Source organism: Psittacula echo (genome assembly GCF_963264785.1).
Source record: "Psittacula echo genome assembly, chromosome: 5".
NCBI classification, from domain to species: Eukaryota; Metazoa; Chordata; class Aves; order Psittaciformes; family Psittacidae; genus Psittacula; species Psittacula echo.
The window spans coordinates 47,924,585-47,952,444 of NC_137739.1; the positions used below are offsets into that span (position 1 = coordinate 47,924,585).

Below are 27,860 nucleotides of genomic sequence, written 5' to 3' on the forward strand. Positions count from 1 at the left end.
AAGAAGATATATTAATCAAGTTTAAATACAATGATAGTGTGGTACAAATGAATCCAGCCAGTGCTGTAAATAATATTCTGCAAGCAGTTCAAACTAAACTGCTCTATGATCTAACAGTTATTGAAAAATGTCTCAATATTTTTAAGAGAGTTCCTAGTCACTTGATATGACTCAGGCCAGGAAGGTGACTACTTTGGAAGTCGTACAGGCCACTAGGCCAAACCCTAACTTCTAAATCACACTGGTCTTAAACGTAACTTCTTATCATCACTGTGTGGAAGAGCCTAGATTATTTTAGGTATCTTTCTTGAGTATTCCCCAAACCCTACAGCTGACCTAGCTACAGTGCTGCATTTCTACTCCACCAGGATAGGAAACTTATTAATTGTACTACAACTTATATGCATTTTAGCTTATTGCAACTTGACATTACACTAAGATCTCTGTAGACAAGGAAGGAATTAACTTCACATCAGGAAAAAAATTCAAATAGCCTCACAAGAGCAGATACAGCTTTGGAAGTCTTAGGAAAAACTTTTTAGTTTATGCTACGTATTTTGATCTAAATCAGCAGTCTTCCTCACACTAAGTCCATGTTAATATAGACAAAAGCATTGGAGTCCTTATCAATCTAATCCTAATTGAAGGTAAAGAGGTTACCTTCATTTAATATGTTTACGAACACATTTTTAAAGAACACATACAAAAAGATTGTAAGACCTTCTGACTACCTTGCTGAATATTTGCTTGACTGTTTACTTGGGTTAAAAGTCAGAGGGATCAATTTTTATGGGTTATGAGTTAACTTCAAATTCAGTGGCAGCTGGGTAACATTCCTATGGAGATGTGGTCACTGAAACAGGTTATGAGCTTCAGGCTGACCTGCAGTATAATTTATGAAGTATTGCTGCAGTTTATTTCATTTCTTTTTAAACATACAAATATCCTCATGATTAAGGTATCTGCTAAGAAGCTGTGAAATTAGCATATTTAGTTTCCATTGAAAACATTAATATGCAAATTGATGAATATCAAACAAGAAAAATAATTGAGTTCGCCTTTGTGTAATCAAACATTCTGGGAAAGACATTCTTTTTCCTCTTCAAAAATGGGGAAAAAAGACATAGGAATAAGGCTACCATCAGTCTGCCAATTTAATTAAATAAAGGAAAATTAAATAAATTTACTACTGATCACCTTTAGCTATTTGTTATTTCCAAATTTCTGTTCCGTAAAATACCTTTAATTTTCATGGTGAAATCTAGGAAAACAGTTCAAATTTTGAGTAACAGATCTAAAATGCAGTAGATTTACAAGGCAACCTACCAGTAAACAGCATACTCAGTTGCTCCTAATCCTAATCTAGTAGGACAAGTAATGATGACTCATATCCTGAATTTCTTAAACAATTCCCTCTAGAAAAGTAGAAAAGACTAAATAAGGTATCCACAACACACCACCACGTAAAAACTTAGCTAAACAAGCAGGATTCGGGAAATTCCCACAACATAAAAGCACCAGCGAAACATCTTCAAAAGTCTTTTCATAGAAGAAAAGTTTGCACTGTACAAGTAAAATTAATATTGAAAAAACAAAGTTTATTGCCTAAAAAATGAAACTTAAATTCACAGGATGTCTTTGAATATATTATACATACCTCCTTCCTGAGTTTTGGCATTAGTGGTAGTTCAAGCAAGAAAACATGCCTGTTACTTCCATTTTTCAAACAAACTTGGTTGACTATTGAGGTTCTCTTCAAGGTTTGCTGTGCCCATTAATGCATCTCTCAAAAATAGATCTGCTACTCCTATACCTTCACTGAACTATGCAGATTCATGTGGACCCAAAATTAAAACAACCTTGCATATTTATTTCCTGTATCTAAGCTTAAGGAAGTCTATAGACAAGTTCTTGTATTGACAAAGTAATTCCTTTGCTTAAACGCATTAAGAGACTAAGACTCTTGACTAAGACTTGGTCTCTTATTCTTTTCCTATTTCTCCCCAGAATTTGCACCAGGATTTGGCTTGCTGTATGTGAATGTAAAGAAGGACTTACACTCTATGAACTCCAGTTACAAGAAAACCTGTCTATGTCTTTCTCTCTCTCTGTATATACATTTGTGTGATGTTCTAAGATTGTACTTTCACACTTAGGAATCTAGGCATCAGAGTGACAGGTCTGCAATATCTGAAATGGATACTCAGATCTATAATTTACCCGTACCTTGTATAGATACAATACAATTGGTGCGAAGAGGAGAAAAACAGTATTCCAAAACTATTTTCCAAGGTGAATGTGGCCCAGGAGGTGTAAAAAAAATATTAATGAATCATTGCTTCCAAAAGAAAAAATACTGTGTTCGCAAGGAAAAAAAAAATAAAAATAATGGAATGTCACTGATATTTAAGTAATGAAACTGAAGAACATCTAAAATCCTCACTACCTACTGCACCTTTCATCATTCATAGGGTATAATCTAAAAATACTGTTTTGCCTGACAAGCTAATGTTCACCTTTCAAACTTGTGTCACTTTTTAAGGAAGAAGGGAGCTGGAGGGGGACAGGAAAGAGATAAAATGAAAGCAAACACTGTTGTTCATACACATGTTGCTTAGCAATACACCATATGAAACTAGCAGAAACAGTGACATTGGCCCCCGGTTGAATTTACATAAATACAGAACGTGCGTCACTGAAATTGGTGTGAATGCAAAGTGTCAGGCATATAACCTGTAACAACAATAGACACACAGTAGCACGCAGATATGCATTAGCATTCTAAAAATCTAAACAGAAATGTCAGCTCTTTATCGTATAGAAATGTTTAAAGCAACATAAAACCCTTTTATTTTATTATGATATTAACTAAAACTCAACTTTTTTTCCTGATAGGCACCATAACAAAAGAAATTAATTGTATTCCTGTAACGATTAAACATACATTTTTAAAACATACATTTCCCACAAAGAAGCTCTGCCTTCATAGCATTACGCTTTTCTACACATTTTATTTATCACCTATTTTTATTCTGCATAAAGTTTTAAAATAGTTAAATACTATTACTGGTACCAGTAACACTTCTGTAAGCTTTGCTCACTAATCTCAAAGCACACAATTGTAGAAAGACTGAAACATACTTGTCCTTTCCAAAGGTGGAAAAATAAAGGCACAAAGTGATGTAATGACTCAATCCCTTACATGTAAGTGTCCAAGAGCAAAACTTTCACAACAGAGACAAAATATTGAAAGCAATAACTTAATGTCAGCACTTCACCACCACATTTCACACCACAGTCCATATATAAGGTCAGTTCTATCCACAGTAATATGTCAAAACACAGAGATCAAAGACTTAGTGGAGGATGGCTTAATGTTTTAAAATTTTTACAGGTTTTAGACATACTTTTAAACACATTATCAACACACACATAAAGTGTGTGGTTTTAAAGATTAAAAATCATACATATTTTGATCCACATAACATGCAATGGCCAAAAAAAGATAACAAAAGATGAAATAACTTCTTATTATAATGCCCTGTTACCACACAGCCAAAGTTCTGAAGAATAATTACAGTGATTCAAAAGTTGAAAGGTCATCATATGACACTAATTCTATATCAAATATACAAAGTAAAAATGTAATCTACACAATGAAAAAAACGAATACCCCTCTATCTGTAACTAAACCCATTGAGTTCTTTTTTTTAAAGCAGCGTTTTAGTAGGGGGTTATATTTCAGGACAATGAAAATTCATATGGTCTATTTCTATTTCCACTTACTGGTTTTCACATCTATAGCAATTAAACAGCTGAAAACAAAACCAAACAAAACAAAACCAAAAACCAAACCCACCCCAAAAAAACCCCAAAAACCTGCTAGATTGCCAGACTGTCTTTTTCATTTGTGGATCTGTATTTGTAAAGCACATGCTGTTTACTATTCAGTCAGATATAATGACTATTGGTGGTCTTTTTGTGGGGTGGAGACAAAGAGAAATGCATAAAAATCCTCCTCATAGCCACTTTGAGTAAAGTAGTCCACAGTGACCGTTGTCCTACCACCTTGTGAGCAGAGAATATCCTCACTGGCCTTCAGAAGGCAAATCTCTACATTACTGCAGAGTAGGCATTGCCTTTATTTCCTCATGTGAAACAGTTGTAATTGTCCGAGTCACTCTCCTTTTTTGACAGATGACCAACTGAATTGGGAAAATAACGCAAACCTGAAGTACATCAGGATATAAAAAATGCAGCAAATAGTTGCTTCATCCTGAAAGTTCTCTTCATGTACTATTTAACCTCCATTATTTACACATACTAATGAACATAATTTTAAAGATAGCATGTTTGCTAGTGTTTATGTTCAGGTGTACCTATTTCTTCTTCTTCCTTTGAATTAAGATGGCTCAAGAAACACACAAGAAACCTCCAGAATTTAGAGAAATGTTTCATATTCTATTATTCAGCCGGAGAAAATAGAAAGTGAAAGTAACAATGTATTATTGAGTTCAAAATATCAAAATAATCTCATAAAAAAGTCATTACACATCGTGAATTAGAAACTGCTCTTCTCCTGTACGACATACTCCCAGCTAGCCAAAAAATGTAAGGAGGCTTTTCATAATTTGTTCAGAAGTAACTATTACATTCAATATACAGGAGGCTTTTATATACATTCTCACAGTGAGGCATCCCAAATAAGAGATTTTATCGAGCTTCCTGAAAAAAAAAAAGAACAACCCACAAAAAAACAAAACCAAAAACACCCCAACCCTGAAAATCTAGTTAGGATTCTTGCAATATTTAATTCAGGCCCAAGGAACCCAAGGTATGATGAATTTTGATGGATAACCAAATGATCGATGGCTTTGCAGTTGGGATGGACTAAAAATACACCAAGGGATCAGCTACAGCATCAAATGTGATTAAGATAGTTTAGTCATGATTCATTATCTATTCACACTCCAGCTAGCTCATACTAAATCAACCAAAGCAGACTTGAAGTAAGCTGTATCTAACACTCATAACATACAACTATCTTACCCTGCAGTAGTGTCCATCATTAGGCAGGGGACAACTGCACGTTTCCCCACATGAAAACCATTAATGCAACTGTGGAATAGCTGCAAAGATCTCACGAAAGAGGGTGCAAGGCACAGTTACAATGTACCAGAACAACTCATCGCTCACTTTATTCAGGCCCATATTTCCAAAATATTTTGGTGTATTCTCAGAATATAACGCGAAACACTTAAGTGTTAATGACTACAAGGTATGAGAAAACTATCCCTGATGAGAGAAGATTCATACACACAGCTCGTCATGTTCCAACTGATACACTTTCCCTGTGACTGGAAGAACCACTCTAGCAAGAAATGCCACAGGTTCCTAACACACAGAGACTTTATAGAAAATTTCTAAGCTCTTTTTATACAGCATATGGGGATCTTTTGGAATTTATGACAGGAAAGCATAGAGGCAGAAATATAAACATGACCAAAAAGGAATTAGACAAATAAATGGACCACAGCTCCAAAACATCCTAAATAAAAATGGATCAGCCTTCTGGGTTTGAGATGCCTCTTTAAAGAGCTTCCCCCAGCTACTACTGCTGGACAGAGGAGTACTTGGCTAGACAAACAACCGGTCTGGCTTGTGAGATTTTTGATATGCTGAAGCCCTTATGCTCAAGACACAGATTGGTGCAGTATAGAATCACAGAATAATAGAACAGTTAGGGTTAGAAAGGACCCTAAGATCATCTAGTTCTAACCCCCCTGCCATGGGCAGGGACACCTCACACTAAATCGTGTCACCCAAGGCTCTGTCCAACCTGGCCTTGAACACCGCCAGGGATGAAGCATTCACAGCTTCCTCGGGCAACCCTTTCCAGTGCCTCCCCACCCTCTCAGTAAAGAATTTCTTCCTTATATCCAATCTAAACTTCCCCTGTTTTAAGTCTGAACCCGTTACCCCTTGTCCTGTCACTACAGTCCCTAATGAAGAGTCCCTCCCCAGCATCCTTTTAGGCCCCCTTCAGATACTGGAAGTTTCCTATGAGGTCTAAAGACCATATGAAGTCGGAAGACCAGAAGAAAAATCAAGTTATTTTATAAAATTCAAAAAACAAAACAAACCTTTCAGCTGTTCACCACTAGGGCTACAAATGCGATGGCCATTTCAACCCATTTCCGAATATTTTCCCTTAAGCAAAAACAAATGATGGCAACTGAGGAGAAAAGAAATAGAATTTCCACTGCAGGTGTTTTGTTTTAAGCAGAAGAATGTCAGTAATGTCATGCACATTTAACGTCCTTCATGAGTCAGGTTGATTTTTCAAACTTTCTGCCTTGTGCAGAAAGTACTTGCCTCAGGGGATCCAAATAAAAGAAACAGACAAGTCCTGCACATATCTGCAGAAGGGAAAATACATTTAGTTGCCTAGAAGTAAAGTCAATTACAGCATGAAGTTCCAGATCACTGGATTGGAAGAGTGATGAATGGACTTGATGTGAGATTATGGGGTTGAATTCTACTTACTACGCTGCTCATTAGCATTAGTTACCATATATAATTTGCTCCCATATATAAAATGCATTCATTTTAAGATACTAGTGCTCTTAAGTCTAATGCACACAATGTATTTTTTTTTTTTAATTAGAGAATGCAAGGATAAATTAGAACCATTTCTTAATATGAATCTGATTAATGTAGAAGAGCATAATTCATATGAACCATATGACTTAATTGCGAAGTCTTTGCCCTGGCAGGGATTTTCTTCTGCTATACCATTCAACAAATGACCCATGAAAACACAAACAAAAACTCTGATCACCTGAACTACTGACCCAGAACCAGTTTGGCAGAAGTATTTAATTCTAGCACTATCAGAATTTTTTTAAATGTGAAGCGTTTACAGGTATTTTCTAAACCTGTAGTATTTAATCACTGAATGTGATGACATAACAAGCTGGATGAAAACAGAAACATTTGTTTAGAATATTAGGTCAATTGGCAAAACTGTAAGAAGAGCTTAAGGTTTCCAAGCCTGACAATAAAGCACGCAGACATCTGTACAAAAACTTTCCACTCCCTATGTTTTTGAACATACACAAAAAGATTTTTAATTTTGCAAAGCCATACATTTTGAAGCTCAAAAGTGTCAAAATTAAAGCTGCCTATGAAAATTTCATCTGCTTTTCAGGACCATAATACTGATAGTCATTACACTTGTAATCATACTGCTTCTGAGCCCCTCCACTACTCTGTGCCTGTGACTGAATGGTTTGTTTTCCCCTTGCTGTTCAGACACAGTATGGAGCAACTTATTTTAAGAAGCTGATCCTTTTTTTTTTTTTTTTAAATAATGTTTGAACAAAATTTCTCAATTACTTCTGCATGACAGTCATTGCTATACTGTAACAGTGGTCAAGTGAAATAAGAATTATGATTAGGTCTGTTTGAATAATCAGCAATTTAGTCAAAGGAAGAGTAAGCAGAAAATAGTTGTCTGTGCCCAGTTTGATCTTACAGGTATCGGTTCATTTGTTTTCCAAAGTACTTCCATTAAACATGATCGATACGTATAATGCAAACCCAGACATGAAGGTAACACATCATCTGAGTCACAAAATATAAAGGGAAGTGATTGGAGCCACGGCGTGAACAGTGGGAGAAAATGCTTGCCACAGCACTACAAGTTAGACTGAGAGAGGGTAATCAAGAAGTTAAAGCCACAGTAACTTCTTCCCTTTTGCTCCTTCACTACATACAAATTAAGCCAATACTTGTTACATGGTGTTCAGTTCATTCCAAAATAAGCACTGTGTGTAGTTGATGCTGTAAGCTCCTACAGTTCTGCAAGCCAAGTCTCCTGGTCCGAGAGTGGATACACAGAAAGTGATGGTGCAACATTAGTGAATATGCAGAGATACTCCAGCCGCTCCAGTCAATGAGCCAGCTTCATTTGAAGCTCGGCTCAGATGCCTCTATACAAACGCCCGTAGCATGGGCAACAAACAAGAGGAATTAGAGATGTGTGCACGACTACGGGAGTATGATATAGTAGGCATCACAGAAACATAGTGGGATGGCTCCTATGACTGGAGTGTTGGAATGGAAGGTTACAGGCTCTATAGAAAAGACAGGCCTGGCGGGCGGGGAGGGGGAGTTGCTATTTATGTTAGGGATAGGCTGGAGAGTATGGAACTATGTCTGGGAACGGGTGAGCAGTCGACAGAGAGTTTGTGGGTCAGGGTTAAAGGGAGGACAGCAATGGGAGACATTACTGTGGGGATCTGTTTCAGACCGTCTGATCAAGAGGAATCTGCAGATGAAGTGCTCTATAGGCAGATAAGAATAGCCTCACGCTCACAGGCCCCTGCTCTCATGGGGGACTTCAACCATCCTGACATCTGTTGGAGGGATGGTATGGCCCGGCACAAGCAATCCAGGAGGTTCCTTGATTGTGTGGAAGACAGCTTCCTTCTGCAAGTAATAGAGGAGCCGACAAGCAGAGGTGCCATGCTTGACTTCGTGCTCACCAACAGGGAAGGGCTGGTTAGAAATGTGACGCTCCAGGGCAGCCTTGTTTGCAGCGATCACGAGATGGTTGAGTTTGAGATCCTCAGGACAGGGAGAAGAGCGTGCAGCAAGCTCACTGCCCTGGACTTCAAGAGAGCAGAGTTTGGCCTCTTCAGGGACCTGCTTAGTAAGGGTCCATGGGATACAGCCCTAGAGGGCAGAGGGACCCAAGACTGTTGGTTGATATTCAAGGATCACCTGGTGCAAGCTCAAGAGTGTTGCATCCAGACTAGAAGGAAGTGTAGCAAAAGGGCCAGGAGACCTCCATGGATGGATAAGGAGCTGCTCAGGAAAATTCAAAGGAAAGAAGAGGCTTATAGAAGGTGGAAGCAGGGACAGGCAGCCTGGGAAGAATACAGGTGTGTTGTCTGGGAAGCTAGGGACCAGGTGAGAAAAGCTAAGGCCCAGTTAGAACTGAACTTGGCTAGGGATGTTAAGGACAACAGCAAGGAATTCCATAGGTACATTGCAAATAAAAGACAGACTAGGGACAATGCAGGTCCCCTCTGGAAGCTATAAGAAGAACTGGCTACCCTGGATTTGGAGAAGGCTGAGGTTCTTAATGACTGCCTCAGTGTTCACTGGCAAATGCTCTGAGAATACAACCCAAGTCTTGGAAGGCAGATTCAGGGACTGTGAGAAGGAAGATCTTAGGCCCATTGTAGGAGAGGATCTGGTTCGAGACCATCTTAAGAACCTGAACATGCACAAGTCCATGGGACCTGACGAAATCCATCCGCAGGTCCTGAAGGAGCTGGCGAATGAAGTTGCTAAGCCACTGGCCATCATATTTGAAAAATCATGGCAGTCAGGTGAAGTTCCCGAAGACTGGAAAAAGGGAAATATAACCCCCACTTTTAAGAAGGAAAAAATGGATGACCCGGGGAATGACAGACCAGTCAGTCTCACCTCTGTGCCTGCCAAACTCTTGGAGCAGATTCTCCTGGAAGGCATGCTAAGGCACAGGAAAAACAAGGTGGTTGGTGACAGCCAGCATGGCTTCACTAAGGGGAGATCCTGTCTGACCAATTTGGTGGCCTTCTATGATGGGGCTACGAAACTGATGGACAGGGGCAGAGCAGTTGACGTCACCTATCTGGATCTGTGCAAAGCGTTCGACACTGTCCCACATGACATCCTTGTCTCTAAATTGGAGAGACATCAATTTGATGAGTGGACCACTCAGTGGATAAAGAACTGGCTGGATGGCCGCACGCAAAGAGTTGTGGTCAATGGCTCGATGTCCGGCTGGAGACCGGTAACGAGTGGTGTCCCTCAGGGATCAGTGTTGGGACAGGTCTTGTTCAACATCTTTGTCAGTGACATGGACAGTGGGATTGAGTGCACCCTCAGCAAGTTTGCCAATGACACCAAGCTGTGTGGTTCGGTTGATACGCCAGAGGGAATGGATGCCATCCAGAGGGACTTTGACATGCTTGTGAGGTGGGCTGATGCCAACCTGATGAAGTTTAACCATGCCAAGTGCAAGGTCCTAAACCTGGGTTGGAGCAATCCCAGGCACAGCTACAGGTTGGGCAGAGAAGAGATTTAGAGCAGCCCTGCAGAGAAGGACTTGGGGGTGTTGGTCGATGAAAAAATGAACATGAGCCAGCTTCAGTGTGTGCTCACAGCCCAGAAATCCAACTGTATCCTGGGCTGCATCAAAAGAAGCGTGACCAGCAGGTTGAAGGAGGTGATCCTGCCCCTCTACTCTGCTCTTGTGAGACCTCACTTGCAGTATTGTGTGCAGTTCTGGTGTCCTCAACATAAAAAGGACATGGAACTGTTGGAACAAGTCCAGAGGAAGGCCATGAGGATGATCAGGGGACTGGAGCACCTCCCGTATGAAGACAGGCTGAGAAAGTTGGGTCTGTTCAGCGTGGAGAAGAGAAGGCTGCATGGAGACCTCACAGCAGCCTTCCAGTATCTGAAGGTGGGCTATAGGGATGCTGGGGAGGGTATATTCATTAGGGATTGTAGTGATAGGAGAAGGGGTAATGGGTTAAAACTTAAACAGGGGAAGTTTAGATTGGATATAAGGAATAAGTCCTTCAGTATAAGGGTGGTGAGGCACTGGAATGGGCTGCCCAAGGAAGCTGTGAGTGCTCCATCCTTGGCAGTGTTCAAGGCCAGGTAGGACAGAGCCTTGGGTGACATGGTTTAGTGTGAGGTGTCCCTGCCCATGGCAGGGGGTTGGAACTAGATGATCCTAAGGTCCTTTCCAACCCTAACTATTCTATGATTCTATGAAAAGTTACTTGACGTGCTTCACAAAGCAATTTAGCAGCAGGTATGGGGATGAATACAATCCCCCAAATGGCATCCAGCTTTAAAAACTATGCCATTATCCTTTCTCTTTTTTCACATTTTTCTTACCTCTCTCACCAGATACACTTCAAAGTCTACAGCAAATGAAGATGATTTCATGTTGGCAACAGCCTCTTTTAGTATTCAGCCCCAGTTAAAGCCCAGAGCTATAGCTCAAATGTTCAAGACATATGTGGTAACTCCTCTTCTGGAGGTATTTCTGCTCTTCTTCTGTTCGTCAGAAGAAAAGAAATGGGAAATGCTTTCCTTACCCGTGGAACAGCTGGCATGGACCTATCACTTTAAAGCTACTAGATCTTCACTACTTTAAGGTATTTGTGCAGTCAGCTGTACAAACGTGTTTTCCCGCTCTACTATTGCAAGTAAATTAGGACATAGCATGTAAGTGGTTCCAGATACAGAGGTTGCATAGAGAACCAGATGGCAGCAGTTTTACAACTCTGCCCTCCGTTTTATACTTTCGTAAGGATCAGTCTCGGTTTGTACATTTTATAGAATCTCTCATTCTTAGGTTAAAAGATTTTTATTTTTATTTTTTAATAAAAAGTTGGCCATGCTTCTTGATGCTTGATTTCAGTCAGTAAAGTCCACTATGTTCTTGTTCCTAGGTTTCCCAAAATCAGAAAACCCTAATCACTCATCAGATATTGTTTCTCCCAAAGACTGTATTTCGCAGCTACACTAGCACAGGCACTGACTAATAAAAATTTAGTATCATGCTACTCGTGTTTCCTAAAACTGAACACCTAAGTGTTTCTACAGGTCTTAAAGAACTGTTTGGCTTCTATAAAAGGAAACCTAAAGGTAGAAGCAGAAAAAACATCATGTTCCATAGGAAACAGATTCCTTTTGTGGATACATGATCTGAAGTGCCCTCAAGTGCTGGCTGATACTCAGGAAGCTATGCAAGAAGCATGTATGTGCAAACACTGCCTACAGTTGATGGAAAAACAAACACAGAGTAGTCTAACATTGGAAGTGTGTGGCACATTAAGAAGTTCACAGACAACCCTTTCTCCAGCCTTGGAGATCAGATCTAAATTACCGGTTCCATCCGGTCTCAAGTATTTATTTTATTGTTGCTTAACTTATTTTAAGGAATGCAGGAGACTATCCTCTCCCTGACAGAAATGCAGAAAATCTGTGCCAGTTACAAAGAGCACTAAGGAAGTCACTTAGCTTGTTTATAATTAGTAAAACACTCATTCTAAAACCAATTATATTCTTAAAATGTGCACTCAAACCACAGTGAAGTTTTATAGCTTCAAACTCTAACCAAGGCAAAAGCACAGCATTTCTAAATCAGCTTAAACCAAATTTGTTCTCTGTGGAAAAATGCAGTCAAGATTAAAATACAATATACAGTCTGAACTAAAACTGTGTGCTGCATTTTCTTGCATGGTTTTTAGCATATTGTTTCTGAGTTTAATTATACCTTGTACGTTCTATGAAACTTAGTATTTCTGCTTGTCTATGGGAGTAAATTACATCCTCTCAACAAAAGGAGTTGTAAATAAAAATGTAATTGATATTCTTTTGTTATGCTCCTCAGCTTGAGTTTTAGAGGTTTCTTGATCTAAACTGATTTAGTAAACTGAATCTTTTTGTTGCAGTTTTTCCTTCTACAGTCCCTTCTTCACAAAGACTACAAACACAGACAAACCAATAGCTCCAAAACTCTACATCTTAACTAAATCTGTATTTCCATATTAAAAAAAAAAGCCCTTGTTGTCAGTAGTAAAAATAAATATTCCAAATATATATATACACATCACAGCTATTTTTTCTGATCCTGCTTCCTATTTTCTTCCTCAAAAGTTACCTATTCCAATTGCATCTCTCGCTGCTTACTCAACTGACTGCTTTCTCCTTTCATGACAACACAGCTTCTGCTTCACCATTGCCCCAAGAAGGTCATGCAAACTGTAATTCTCTTTTTTTTTTTTTTAAAATGAAGAGACAAAAAGGGTGCAATCAGAAATGATTAGAACCCTAGTTCAGATTCCCTCCACATTTCATGAGACAAAGAAAGACCAAATTAGGTTTAGTGTATGGTGAGCAAAAGCACATCCCTTCAGCTGCTGCTCTTTTTCACAGGCATTCATGCATACTAATATCATAAAAACCAAAATGCTAGAGTTGAAGAAAAGTTCACAGCATCCATCTTTTGTTTAAAAGATTTACTTTTGTAAGCACAAATAACATGGCAGTCTTAAATTTATATCCAACACCTATATTGTAAGATGTCCAATATACTGAAACATGAACCAATCTGTCATATTAAAGCATGACAACTTTCTACAGGTTTTTAGACATGTCTATCAGTTTAGATCAAAAGATTCTGGAAAACCATTCCAGCTCATTTCTTTCAACCAGAAGGATTTTCCAACTTCTGAACAATCAACCTCACAAATACTAAAAATCTAAATCTTAGTTTTCAGCTGAAGTACAGTATCTCAACATAAAAAGGACATGGAACTGTTGGAACAAGTCCAGAGGACGGCCAAAAGGATGATCAGGGGACTGGAGCACCTCCCGTATGAAGACAGGCTGAGAAAGTTGGGGCTGTTCAGCCTGGAGAAGAGAAGGCTGCGTGGAAACCTCAGAGCAGCCTTCCAGTATCTGAAGGGGGCCTACAAGGATCCTGGGGAGGGACTCTTCATCAGGGACTGTAGTGACAGAACAAGGGGTAATGGGTTCAAACTTAAACAGCAGAAGTTTAGATTGGATATAAGGAAGAAATTCTTTACTGAGAGGGTGGGGAGGCACTGGAAAGGGTTGCCCAGGGACGTTGTGAATGCTCCATCCTTGGTTGTGTTCAAGGCCAGGTTGGATGAGGCCTTGGGTGACATGGTTTAGTGTGGGGTGTCCCTGCCCATGGCAGGGGGGTTGGAACTAGATGATCTTAAGGTCCTTTCCAACCCTAACTATTCTATGATTCTATGATGATATGATCTCTTTCCAGTGTGCAATGTCTCTGCACCTGCTGCTTTACTGCTAAATCTAACCCAACAAGCCTTATTCATCATGGAGACTTCATGACAGTTAAGCAAAAAACCATGGCTCCACTTTTCTGAATCTTGACCAACAGGTAAAAGAGACCACTCAGAATCACTGAGACATACATCTGACAATTTAAGGATGCAGATGTCAAACTACCTGCATAGCCATTGTTCAATAACCACCCTGTTTTCTTAGTAGTTCTGACAAAGAATATTATTGATGGATTAAAAATTGTCACTCAAGTGTCTTCATGTGTCCTGAAAATGATAGGTCTGTAATAATACACTTTGATTTTGGGGAGGAAGGACTAGCTTTTAATACTTATATATATATGGATGGATTTCTGTTGATACATCCTAATTACATTCATCTATTTAAAAACCTCTTTATAGATATTGTACAAATTATCATTGTAAAAATATGCAAAACCAGCATACTTTCATGTTTGTTTAAAATGCAAAAAGTTCAGCCAAACCTTAATAAAAAAACTCTGTAATGTACAGAAATCCTTCAGGGAAAATACAACCGATTTCCAAATAATCCAGACACTATAATCTACTGTTTCAGATGATCCATAACTTCACTCAAATCCAAAAAGTAAAACCTAGGGGAAACTCACGCAGATAAATATAAAATTCATCATTTTAATAGTTTCTTTAATTTTTCAGTCTTTCAGCAATTTTTCCAAGTTGAAATGGAGATTTTGCTTGTTTTTCAAGAAAAGGGCTCAGCAAGACCATCGTGACACTTGAAAAATTGTAACATATTGTTAAAAATAATCGAAGTAACTACTCTTTTCTTTCCTAAAAAGAAAAAAGACATTTTTGAATAACACAACTACAACCATGATACCTTCAGATTTATGAGTCACTTTTGATTCACTTGTACCAATCTACTTTTTTTACATGGGTTGGAGAAAGAATTGAGGAGCTGCTGGAACTTCTAACAAAATATAGCAATGTACACATTTCTAAGCCATATGCTTTTTTACATACTATTAATTTACATGCTTGAACTTTTTTCTCCTCTCTAGATAAAGTGATTACATGCAGATCACTCTTTCATTCCCACAGAAACAGTCTGATTAATTTTTAAAGCACCATTTTGTCATTAGTTATAGATTTGACAGAAGCAAAGACAGCTGAGGCACATTAATGTAGTTTCAGAAAGCAGTGGGTGGAAGATAAACAGTGACTGAAATTCTGGGACATAAATGAGTCTGCACAGAAGGAAAGAGAAACGTGAATAAATACAGGTAAAGCGGAAGACAGAGATATTTGACTTTTTTCCCTGGCAGAGAGAACAAATCCCCACAAAGACAAATAACCCCTTCCAAACCACATTCTTGTTTCTACAGCTGCCAGCTGAAATTAGCCTTTTGAGCAATACTGGCTTACTCACCTGGCTGTACTACAAACTGGCATATAATTGAAAGCATAGAGCAAATACGGTTCGAGACCATCTTAAGAACCTGAACATGCACAAGTCCATGGGACCTGACGAAATCCATCCGCAGGTCCTGAAGGAGCTGGCGAATGAAGTTGCTAAGCCACTGGCCATCATATTTGAAAAATCATGGCAGTCAGGTGAAGTTCCCGAAGACTGGAAAAAGGGAAACATAACCCCCATTTTCAAGAAGGGGAAAATGGATGACCCAGGGAATTACAGACCAGTCAGTCTCACCTCTGTGCCTGGCAAACTCTTGGAGCAGGTTCTCCTGGAAGGCATGCTAAGGCACATGAAAAACAAGGTGGTTGGTGACAGCCAGCATGGCTTCACTAAGGGGAGATCCTGTCTGACCAATTTGGTGGCCTTCTATGATGGGGCTACGAAACTGATGGACAGGGGCAGAGCAGTTGACGTCATCTATCTGGACTTGTGCAAAGCGTTCGACACTGTCCCACATGACATCCTTGTCTCTAAATTGGAGAGACATCAATTTGATGAGTGGACCACTCAGTGGATAAAGAACTGGCTGGATGGCCGCACGCAAAGAGTTGTGGTCAATGGCTCGATGTCCGGCTGGAGACCAGTAACGAGTGGTGTCCCTCAGGGATCAGTGTTGGGACAGGTATTGTTCAACATCTTTGTCAGTGACATGGACAGTGGGATTGAGTGCACCCACAGCAAGTTTGCCAATGACACCAAGCTGTGTGGTTCAGTTGATACACTGGAGGGAATGGATGCCATCCAGAGGGACTTTGACATGCTTGTGAGGTGGGCTGATGCCAACCTGATGAAGTTTAACCATGCCAAGTGCAAGGTCCTAAACCTGGGTTGGAGCAATCCCAGGCACAGCTCCAGGTTGGGCAGAGAAGAGATTCAGAGCAGCCCTGCGGAGAAGGACTTGGGGGTGTTGGCCGACGAGAAAATGAGCATGAGCCGGCAGTGTGCGCTCACAGCCCAGAAAGCCAACTGTATCCTGCGCTGCATCAAAAGGAGCGTGACCAGCAGGTCGAAGGAGGTGATCCTGCCCCTCTACTCTGCTCTTGTGAGACCTCACTTGCAGTATTGTGTGCAGTTCTGGTGTCCTCAACATAAAAAGGACATGGAACTGTTGGAACAAGTCCAGAGGAAGGCCATGAGGATGATCAGGGGACTGGAGCATCTCCCGTATGAAGACAGGCTGAGAAAGTTGGGGCTGTTCAGCCTGGAGAAGAGAAGGCTGCGTGGAAACCTCAGAGCAGCCTTCCAGTATCTGAAGGGGGCCTACAAGGATGCTGGGGAGGGACTATTCATCAGGGACTGTAGTGACAGGACAAAGGGTAACGGGTTCAAACTTAAACAGGGGAAGTTTAGATTGGATATAAGGAAGAAATTCTTTACTGAGAGGGTGGTGAGGCACTGGAAAGGGTTGCCCAGGGACGTTGTGAATGCTCCATCCTTGGTGGTGTTCAAGGCCAGGTTGGATGAGGCCTTGGGTGGCATGGTTTAGTGTGGGGTGTCCCTGCCCATGGCAGGGGGGTTGGAACTAGATGATCTTAAGGTCCTTTCCAACCCTATTTTATGATTCTATGATTGTAGATTAGAGCAACACATTTCATGGTGGAAAAAATGTGCCAAACTTTTTCTTTTTTGAACAAAAATTCAACCAAGAAATATAAAATCCTTTTTCCCTCCTGAAGATTTACTTCCATAAATGTATTAAAGACTTTTTGTTTCATTCTACATGTTAGATATAAGGAAGAAGTTCTTTACTGTGATGGTGGTGAGGCACTGGAGCAGGTTGCCCAAAGACGTGATAAATGCTCCATCCCTGGCAGTGTCCAAGGCCAGGTTGGATAGTCTTGGGTAACATTGTCCCATGTAAGGTGTTCCTGCCCATGGCAGGGGGGTTGGAACTAGATGATCTTAAGGTCCTTTCTAACCCTAGCTATTCTGTGATTCTTGTATTTAACAAACATTATTATTATTAGTTGATCATTACCTAATAATATGGACACAGCTAGTCAGGGAAGTCTCCGACAACCATTTATCCTTCTCCATACAATTCCTGCCCAGAGCCTTTCTGGACTAAATACAGCAGACCTCATGTGCACTTGGGAGCCCAGGACCTTGCTAGAACTTGAACACCACTCAAGAATCCTTGACATCACACATAACCCAAAGAATCAAAACTTCGTGAACATCAGACTAGACATACCTAATATAATAGTAGGGGGCCGAAGGAAAAAAAAAAAAAAAAAAATGTCCCTTACCTAGTTTCACAGAGCAGTTGAGGTTGGAAAGGACCCCCGGAGGTCATCTAGTCCAATCCCTCTGCTCAAGCAGGGCCAACTGAAGTCAGTTGCCCAGGACCATGACCAGTCAGCTTTTGAGTATCTCCAAGCATTCGAGGCTCCACAAACTCAGCAGGCAACCTGTAACAGTGCTCAGCCACACCTGCAGCACAAAAAGTGCTTCCTGATGTTCAGACATAACCTCCTGTGTTTCAGTCTATGCTCATTGCCTCTAGACTTGGCACTGGGCACCACTGGAAAGAACCTGGCTCTGCCTTCTTTACCCTCTCCCCTTCAGATACCTGTGCACATTGACTGAGCCTTCACTTCTGCAGGATGAACAGTCCCAGCTCTCTCAGCCTTACCTCAAAGGAAAGATGGCTCTCTCATTAGATTAAAATTGGCTTCTATTTGTGGTGCAAAGAAACTTGTAAAAATAAAATGTACTTCCTTACTTTAAATTCTATTTTTACAAACATCCACAAGCAACAACAACAACAAAAAACCCACTTCAAAGACAGAAATAGGGCATACTTATTTTTGTTTATCAACGAAAGGATGTTTTAATTATTTCTTTGACCTTAAAAATTAATTCCACTGGATCTTCTATAGCATTATGGATGTTACAGTGAAAATTTCAGAGTCAAATGTACAAAGCAAAAGACAGCAATAGGAACTTCGCTTTCCATGCTCTCCAAGTGAGACATCCCAAACTCATTGTATCACTAGTATCAGTCACATTTTCATACATCCGCATCAGTCTATGTAACAGATCTCATGCTCCATACACACTACTCAGTGTGTGTGCTCCAAGGTGCGCAAGCGACCTCTTCAAGTACAGCCTATATCACCAGGTCTATAAGAACACAGGTATAGCACCCACTAGCATCTGAAGCTGGAAGCGAATCCAAGTCTAGCATAGAAGAAACCTATTTTAATGCAGCTTTTACAATGCACAAATAACATCAGTGGTAAGTTACTTTCAAAACATTCCAAAATGTTTCCCAGATGAATTTTAACTATACCCTGGCCCTTGTTCTCTTTATAACAACCTTTTAGCCAGTCTGCATAAAGCAATATTATGCAGTTAAAATAGGAGAATGGCAAGTTATTGCCAATTTCTTTTAGCAATCATGTCTTAATATAATGTATTTTGCTCATCTTATGTACCATTTTTTACCTCAATTGAAGATGTTTTAGAGAGTACTGTCATTAGTATGCTTAGTGGGGTTTTTGTACAATATCCATAGTAGACCAAATGTATAATGCAATTAACAAATACTTATACAAACTTGTCCCCATATATAAATAACACTGCACAAAATAAAAATCTATCAGTTTACTACACAAAGCATAAAGACATGCTGTGAAGTGAGCTGTAATCCAATCTAACAATGTTTTTCTGGAGCAGGTGAGGTTGTACATATACATGTAGGAAGAAAGCGTCTAAAGATTGTCAGGTTTTTTCATTTTCTGAAAACTCTTGTTTAGATGCCTGTCTCTCCTTTATATATCTTCATTTAAACCTGCCATTATGAATCTCAAAGATGATACTTTGTAGCACAGTTTTAAGGGGGTCTCTTCTTTTGAAGAAAAAAGAAACCAAACAACAAAGAAAGCCAACAAACAAAAAAACAAAAAACCCCCCCAAACTGTGTTCTACAACTGCATATTGGAACAATACAAAAAGATGCCAACACACCAATCTATCATGAGAAGAAGCAAGAAAAGTGATCTTGCTCACATAAGAACAATGCTGGTTAGGATCTGTTAGCTAATACCAGTTAGCCCAGATCCTGAGATGCTAGAAGAGACAGTGTGATGAAACATATTTAGAATAAATAATGAGCTTTCCTAAATTAGTTAATATTTTATCAATCTTCAAGAATTTATATATAACTAGGGAATCTATGAACAGCTCCTGTAATTCTGTCTGCTGCGGCAAATTAAAAAGAGAATCTAAGGATTCACAATGATTTACATCCAATTAATTTACTAATTAATAAAGCTTGACTTCCAATGCAGTTACCTTCACAATTGTTTGTAAATTCTGATGTAAAATTTTCTATGCCACTGAAGTGACCATCTCCCTTATGAATTATCTGCAACCTAACAAAAGCCCAAGCCCTGAGGCAGCCTACCTTCAGTCAGGTTACTTGGTTCATTGCTCTACCCAGATGCTCATCTCCTTGAAAAAATGTAAGTTCTCTATGATATATCTAGTCTTCCATGAAACATAAGAGAACCCAGACAATAGCAGGAAAAAAAGGAAGCAGGGCAGAGATGACAGAACAACCAACATATAAATTCTTAGATTCAGAAAACCAAGATCTAGTTTCTTTCAATAGTGTCCACTCCATCCACCCATCATTTGTTCCCATTCTCCTGCTGACCTTTCAGAGCAGCTGTGCAATGAGCTGGATCAGATAACTGACAGGGGGAAAGTTAAATACATGCTTAAGTTCTACATACATAATGCTGACTTCAAAAGAAAAACTAAGTGTTCTGAAACCCAAACATTTACATACTTCATAATTATTCTAATCTGTATTATATGAAATAATGAGAAACTGAATTATGTTTGAGTCAGATGAAAACACTGTCCAGATTAAATATCTCTATATACAGTTAAACAGAAACTCTGACTGAATGAACTTGAAAATCCCTTGCTTTTGAACTCTCAAATACCATGAAAAATTGTATGCAGTAGAGAACACTAGAGTACCTCAGGAAATTGTATTATTTTTACAAATAACTGAAGAACATAATTTCTTTTTAACTTTTTTCCTTCTTATCTATCTTCATAGTAAACCCAAGCATGAAGATGTAAGTAACTTAACAACTTTATTTTTAACCTTTCCCTGGACATTTAAAAGATAATTAAAAAACAAAACAAAACCCCAAACAAAACAAAACAAAAAAAACCCAAAAAAACAAAACACCATAAATTATTCTAAAAATATATAAATCCATAAAATACTATGGAAAAATGGTATTTTACTTCCAAAGGAAAAAAAAAAAAGGCATAATAAACCACATGGGAAACTGCAACTATTTGCAATTTGATGGAAATTCAATATAAAATAGATAACACAGATTTCAGTATGAATCTGCAAGGTGTGTTTCCCAATACTGCCACCTAAGAAATTGCAAAGGAGTAGTAAACTTCAAATATTTTATTGCACAAAAATACAGACTGCTAAGTAGAAAAGGTAAATCTTAATAATAGAAAAAACTTTGGGTTTGTTTTTCTTTTTACAATTTTTATCCCTTGTAGCTGCAGAATCAGGCAGGTTGGAAGAGAGCTTGTGAGATTTATCTAGTCTAAGCTGCTCTTTAAAGCAGGGTCAATGCTGAATTCAAATTAATTAGACAGCTCCAAGTTAGAAAACTAACGGTGTATGGGTCTAAAAAGCAGAGTCAACCATATCAAGAGTTTACAGCAGCATCTTTCTGATGAATATGACAACGGTACGTATATGGTAACAACTGGCTATTAAAAATAATTTTCCAGTGAGGTGTTAACTGCTAATGTACTTCCTTGGCAATGTGATAGCATCACAGATCATCATTTCTATTCTTACTGCTGCTTGCTTATGGAAGACATAGCAAACTCCTTGTTTCATGAACAAAACATTTGGAATATAAAGCCTTCAATAAAATATTCCCTATCATATGCTTCAAAACAGAAAGTTTCACTGAAGATCAAAAGGAAAGGAGGTCACCTACCCTTATGTTGATGTTCCTGTATTTTTCACTACAAAAACTTCGGTGACATTTTACTCTGCTAATTTGAAAGCTATCTCTCATTCCAGAAAACTACAGAAATTCCCAGGGTACCAACAGCTAAAGACAACAAAAAACAATAAACAAACAGAAAACCCCAACAAACAAAATCCACCTAGTTTTCTACATAAAAAATAAAATTAGACGTTAAAATGTTTCCAAAAAAAAAAAAAAAAAAGTTATATGAAAGCACTTTGATTTTTCCTGCAAACTGGCATTTTTATACTGAGAAACATCTGAAATGCAAATTTTTATATTCATATTCAGAGACAACAAAGCAAAGAAAAAGTTTCAAAACCATTCAGTAACAGGCATTTCAAAGGCTCTACACATAAAATAATTAATAATACAAGAGATGATTCCTCTTTTCTTGAAAGGGGTAAGATATACTTCGCTGACATTCACTTTGAATTCTCATTTTAGTTACATTTTTCTATCTTTACAAAATAAGTGCATTAAGAAGTAGTCCCTTCCACAGTGTATGTCTGGAACTTACTGAAGAAGAATACTAAGAAATTACAAGTCAGAAATATACTGTCATGAAGACCAACTTCTTTGTACCAGAAGAAACTATAATAAATACAGACCCAACTGTAGAATTGGCTCATAAAATACGAGTATTTGACCCAAGAATTCACAGAGTTCTAACAAGACTTTTATCATCATAAAGATACCTAGCAACATTTTACAATCCATACAAACTTCTTATACAATTTCAAACCAATCCTCAATATACATTGTACTTAATATTACTATAATTCATTACAATCCTTTAATTGTTATTTGCAACTAGCACACGTCTATGTACTAATAATCACCATATCCTAACATTGTAGAAACATTCTGAGGATACATTACATGAGTATTTGTTAGTATTTCTAGTTGAGTACACACCTTTGCATTGTAAATTTCAAGATTCATCAAAAAACCCCACTATTCTACATTTGAAATTCTTACATATTTTACACAGAATAAACAATTGTATTAAAATTAGTCAAGAAGCTACTTTTTTCATGTTTAAGTCCTTCACAGCATCAATATGCCATTCAGAAATGGAAACTAGTATGTTAGGGAAGGAAGTGACTTGTTCAGTGGCATCCATGGCCTGCAGGATTCAGAGAAGTGATAAAATAGCATTTCCCAGATTCTGTATTTTCCGTGTCCCTTAATACCAAATTTTGTACAGCCAGCATAGAAATGCCTTTCAGTACACCTGAAGATGCAAATTTCAAAGTTTTAATGTTTATAATTCTAATAAAAAGGATTATTTCCTCAGTACAAACAAAATAATGTATGTGTACAGAAAGCAAAAGTTCTCTCATAATGCTATATTCACACATATAAGCAATTCTTCATACATCTAGAGAAAGAATAAAAAAAAAAAAGATTATTCTAATTTAATGTCTTTTCAAATTGTTGCAGAGCTAGTTGATCATCTAATTCAGGAGGATTAAAATAATTTGAATAGTTATTAATCTTTACAAATATATTTGTAATTATCATGAGGTTTACTCTCAAGATTTTTTTGTAAACTCTTGTCCTTTTGTTTATCTGTACACATATAAGCATGATATCAACATGGCAAGCATCATTCAACATTCTTTTTCGATTGAAACATGTTGTGAAAAGAAGGAAATAATGATCAAGCCACACTAGTGAACAATTTTTATACACTCCTACTCAAGAGATGGAAATTAAGCTCTGACTTGCCCTTTGTGAAGCTTCTCTCTTGTTATACAATGACTTTGGTCCTTTTCAGAACCTCCCTTTCGTACTGCTAAAAAGGGGAGGGAGGAGAAATGGTGGAATTGATTTAATAGGAACAAAAAATGCTTCCTAAATTAAAGGTAAACAGTGCAACTTCACTCATCAGGAATGGATGAGATAATATTTTAGAGAGATTCATGAAGGTTTTTTCTTCATTCAGATCTTTTCCTGAGGTATCTCCAAATACATTCTAGCAAGTTTTTACATATTGATTATCATTTACCTCTCAAATAAGGAAGCAGACATTTCCTGACCTTTTAAAATGACCATATAAAATTTTGGGGTTTTAGGCCACCTTTGAACAAACAGGTCTGATTTTCAGTAGTTTTAAAAGTTTGGAAATACTTGTTTCATACTTCAGTCTTCAAAAGGGATTTCATCCTTATTCTCTTAACTATGCTATACTTCAAAAACTGAAACTTGCCGAACTTTTGCTACTTTTGTAACAACATAAAGCATTTACTTCTGGGTAAACAAAGGCATTTAACAGTATTATGTGGCTGCAGTATGAAACGGTATTTAGAATGTTACCAAAATGTTGTCAACGTTCTTAAATTTAAATTTAAACAAACATTGCACATAAAATTATGTGAATGCACATCACATTAAGATATACAGAAAAAAATCAGCAGCCAAATTTCAGCTCAGACTGATACCCTTAGTTTACTCAACAGCTGTCAATCAATCCAGAATACTAACTTTAGATGCCTAAATTACATAGTGAGACCATTTGATAAAAGCCTCTTAAGAAGCACAGGAAAAATGAGCAAAGGTGGAGGAAGAAGAAAATCAAGAATTAATACAACACTAACTTTAGCTTTGGTGTCACCTTGGCCTTCCCTCTAAGCACTAACAGTAAGGCGGGGTCTAAATGATGCGTATTTTTTTCCTGCTGAATGTCTTCAACAAGCACACGTCCTCACTGAGAAGACAGTTATGTCAAATGTCCTGATCACGTCGCTTCTCTAGTCTTCCTTCCTTGAAAAATTACATTGCTGCACTTAAAGCAACCTTCACAGCAGATGGGTGTGTGACTTAATTTTACGATTACTTCCTTTCAACTTTGTACTGACCCTTCACCATTACACAACGATAATTCATCAGGCCCCTCCCCTACATAACGCTGTTTTTTATTTCTAATCCATAAGATTTGAGGCATTTAATTCATACTGAAAGAGGTGGTGGGTTTTGCTAACTATAGGTTTCCATGAAGAACTTCTGTGTTTCTGCCCACAACCTAAGATGGATTTCTTAGTTTTCTTCAAAGATACTGCTGATAAACTGCTGGGTTTAACGCTGAGTTACCACTCCATGTAGTTTAAGATGTGGCCCAAACCTCCTTGGCTCTGTGCCAAACAAAATAAATCAAATGAAATAAAGAAAGAGGAGGTTAACAGTGGACAATCATTTAACCTACATTAATAATTTAAAGTAAGACACTGGCATTTGTTTGTAGATTTGAAAAATGTGTCACTGTCTGGGTCAAGTTCACATGGCATGAAAACAAAAAAGCATGATCATAAGCAGATCAAAGATCTATTAGAGATACGTTTCTAGATGTACTTGTTTTCCAAATTGTTTCATTTTACTGTATTTTCTGCCTAACAATCTGTTAGATAGTTACCTGAAGTCTTTCTGCTATGGTGACTTGAGCTTCTAGGGACAAACAGGCCAGCATACACAGTTACATATGAGAGGGGTACATATAAACAGCAAAGCTTAGTTTTCCTTGGGAAATGAAGATGAAAACACTAATTTAACATCCCCAACTCCTCATAAGCACAGAGACACGACTCTTGTTTCAATTTCCACTGCCATTTTTTTGTGTAGGCCAGCCAACACTTTGGGAAACAAATGCAGTGAAAACTATTTGGGTTTGGAACTAGACAGACACCTACTCATATTCTACATATTTTGCTGCATTCCTTCTTTTTAGAGGTAGGTATATAAACGTATCAGAACAAACACATAAGTTCACATATACTGCAACTATCTGAAAGTACAATTTTCACATTTTCCCAGATGTAGTTGATTTTAGGCAGCAATCTAAAATCCTCAGACAGGTAAGATCAGCACTTACAACATTAGACAGCATAGTCAGCACATCTACAGTCGTATCATGTAAACAGACAGCAAACCTGTAATTCAAACCTTTAAAGCTGATGCAGAAGGGGACTGAACTTCATAATAAAATGGGAAAACTATTACAGCTAGACTGAAAAAGTGTCAATAACTCATACTGGCCTCCTTATCAGTGAGGTTTCTTTCACTCCACAGGCACTCATCCCACAGATCAAACCCACAATTTAAAACAGTTTAAATCACGTAACTGTGGCCCAAGGATCTCTGGGGCTTCCAGGACTGTTTCAGTCCCAGTACAGACCCTTGCCTAGCATCTACACATTATGTAAGAACATATGGTGCTGCAAAGAGGGAGACCATGTTACACTTTACCATTATAGTCCGCATACATTACTGATTTCTATTTTTATGTAAACGGATTTCTCATGTGGTAGGAAAAAAGATAAGGCAAGATGAAAGTTGCTGGGTTTAAGGATAAGCATCTTTTAGGCAAATTGCCTTATAGCCAGAATGTTGCTCCCCGTCCCAGCTGTGTCTTGTCTGTGCTTTTGCAACTGACAAGACGCTAACAAAAACTATTTCTAACACTTGGGGGGGGAGGCAGAATATTTCTCAAGGTTGACTTTTTTTTTTTTTATGACAGAAGAAAACAGAACATGCTTTCAGACTGCACACAACATGTTCAGATATGGTTCTTTTAGGGTGTACAAGACAGAAGTTTAGAGCTGGCAACTGTGGTCATGGTTTGCAGATTCTCTTTGTATACCTTGTGCTTAAAATTACACTGGAAAGACTTTTTTTATGCTGACCACTAATAAAAGCCTCTAAATGCCTCTCTTCTTCTCTTAGGAAACAACCGATTCAGATTAGATGAAGTACATTCATGTGTCTTGTTTTTTCTTTAAAAGAGTAAGATTTGATATCTGATATATTTTGATCAGAATAACCTGCTATGTTCTAGCTGTAATGATGTAACAGTGTTTCTGAGATAGCTCTGACTGCAGAAGAGGCACACACAGCAGGCTATAGCTATGTAAGAAAGACAATCCCAATAACGTACACGTTGCATGGTGGGAGAAGTGAAAGCTTATGTCTTGATCAAGTTTCCTTCAGCTGAAGAAGAAAACAGAATTGCAAGGAACAAACAAAAGGAACCCACAAATACATGGAGGAAGAGGAAGTAAACAACAGCAATATACACTGAAATTTATGTATAACTTTTTATCTTTATGCATGTGTCACTGTAATGTCTACACTATTACTTCTACGTTATAGCGTGATACATTACACCACCTTTCTACCCTTCACATATTTTTCCAGCAGATAAAACTAGAAGAGGATTGCAAAAGCAAAAGATCCACTTCATGAAGCAGCTGACTTGAAGCGCATACTTAAAAGTTTTATACTTCAAAAGTTCAAAGACAGATATGTGCAAGTTATTTTAATCTTACACACAGTTTTTGAGTGACATCAAGCCTGTCATCATGTTAAATTGTTACATGGATAGAAATATTTGAAAGGAAAGAAAAATCCTCCAAAGCAAGAAATTATCCGGCAGTATCAGAAATCTTGCATGAGGAAGAAGAATTTTTTTTAAATTTAAATTTTTAAATTGTGAAAGGAATCTGGTTTGGTCTGTAAAACCCTGGATATTCACAGGGATGCCAAAAGCCAGGAGAATGTAAACAAAGGTGATGTCCAGGGCATAGAGAAATCCAAGCTGGGCACCCAAGCTTACCCAAGTGAGTGCCCTACCAGCCAGGCATAGAAAGGCATTGCATAAAAAGTCCCCTCTCATGAAGCAGTAAAGCACAATGAATGTAACATACGAAAACAAAATCACTGTCAAAGTGAAGTAAAAGATATCTCAACAAAATGGGGATTTTTTTTTTCTTTTAATTCTTACATAATTCACATTCTTTCAGGTTAACGAAAGAATACAACAAAATTCAGGCAGCCTTTCTAGGAGATCTCTATGACCAACCCTGTGAAAGAGACACTGCTCTCTGACATTGAAAAACAAAACAAGTATTTCATTGGAGCACATCCTAAAGCAGATTCCAAATCCATCCTGAAACTGACAATTTGACTACTATATGCAAGAAGCATATAGTGGCTCCAGAAGATCAGCTGAACAAGAAGTCCTCCTCCTAGCAGCAAGAGCCAAATAGTCAACTGCTAGCATTGACTAAAGGCACACATTTTATTTTATTTATATATTTAACTGCATCTGCATAACTGCAGCCATATTACATAATATCAACATAAACCTGTCTGATGCCAACTAGAGGGCAAAGTCAAGAAGTCAGAGATGGCCTGTAGCATTTTACGGAAGTAATTAAAAAAAAAACAACCCAAACCTACAAACAATGCCATGTGCTTATCACAAATTACTTGAGACAGAATTTGTCTCAATGTTCTTAGTTTGTCTTTATTAGTTGTAGTTTTTAATTTCGCATAGACAACTCTTTAAAATTCCACAGATGTGGAACTGTTATCATAGAAGCAGTAAGGAAAAAGCAAGCATACATTTGGCAAAGGTTTTCATTGCAATAGTTTCATACACAAAATACAGTGAAGATAAGA

General features: G+C 38.2%; 1 protein-coding gene across 1 annotated transcript in view; it reads right to left on the bottom strand.

Moving 5' to 3' along the window:
- Nucleotides 1-27,860, bottom strand: part of PRKD1 (protein kinase D1) — a 140,568-nt gene that overhangs the window by 106,152 nt on the left and 6,556 nt on the right. The gene's annotated exons all lie outside the window — the stretch shown is intronic.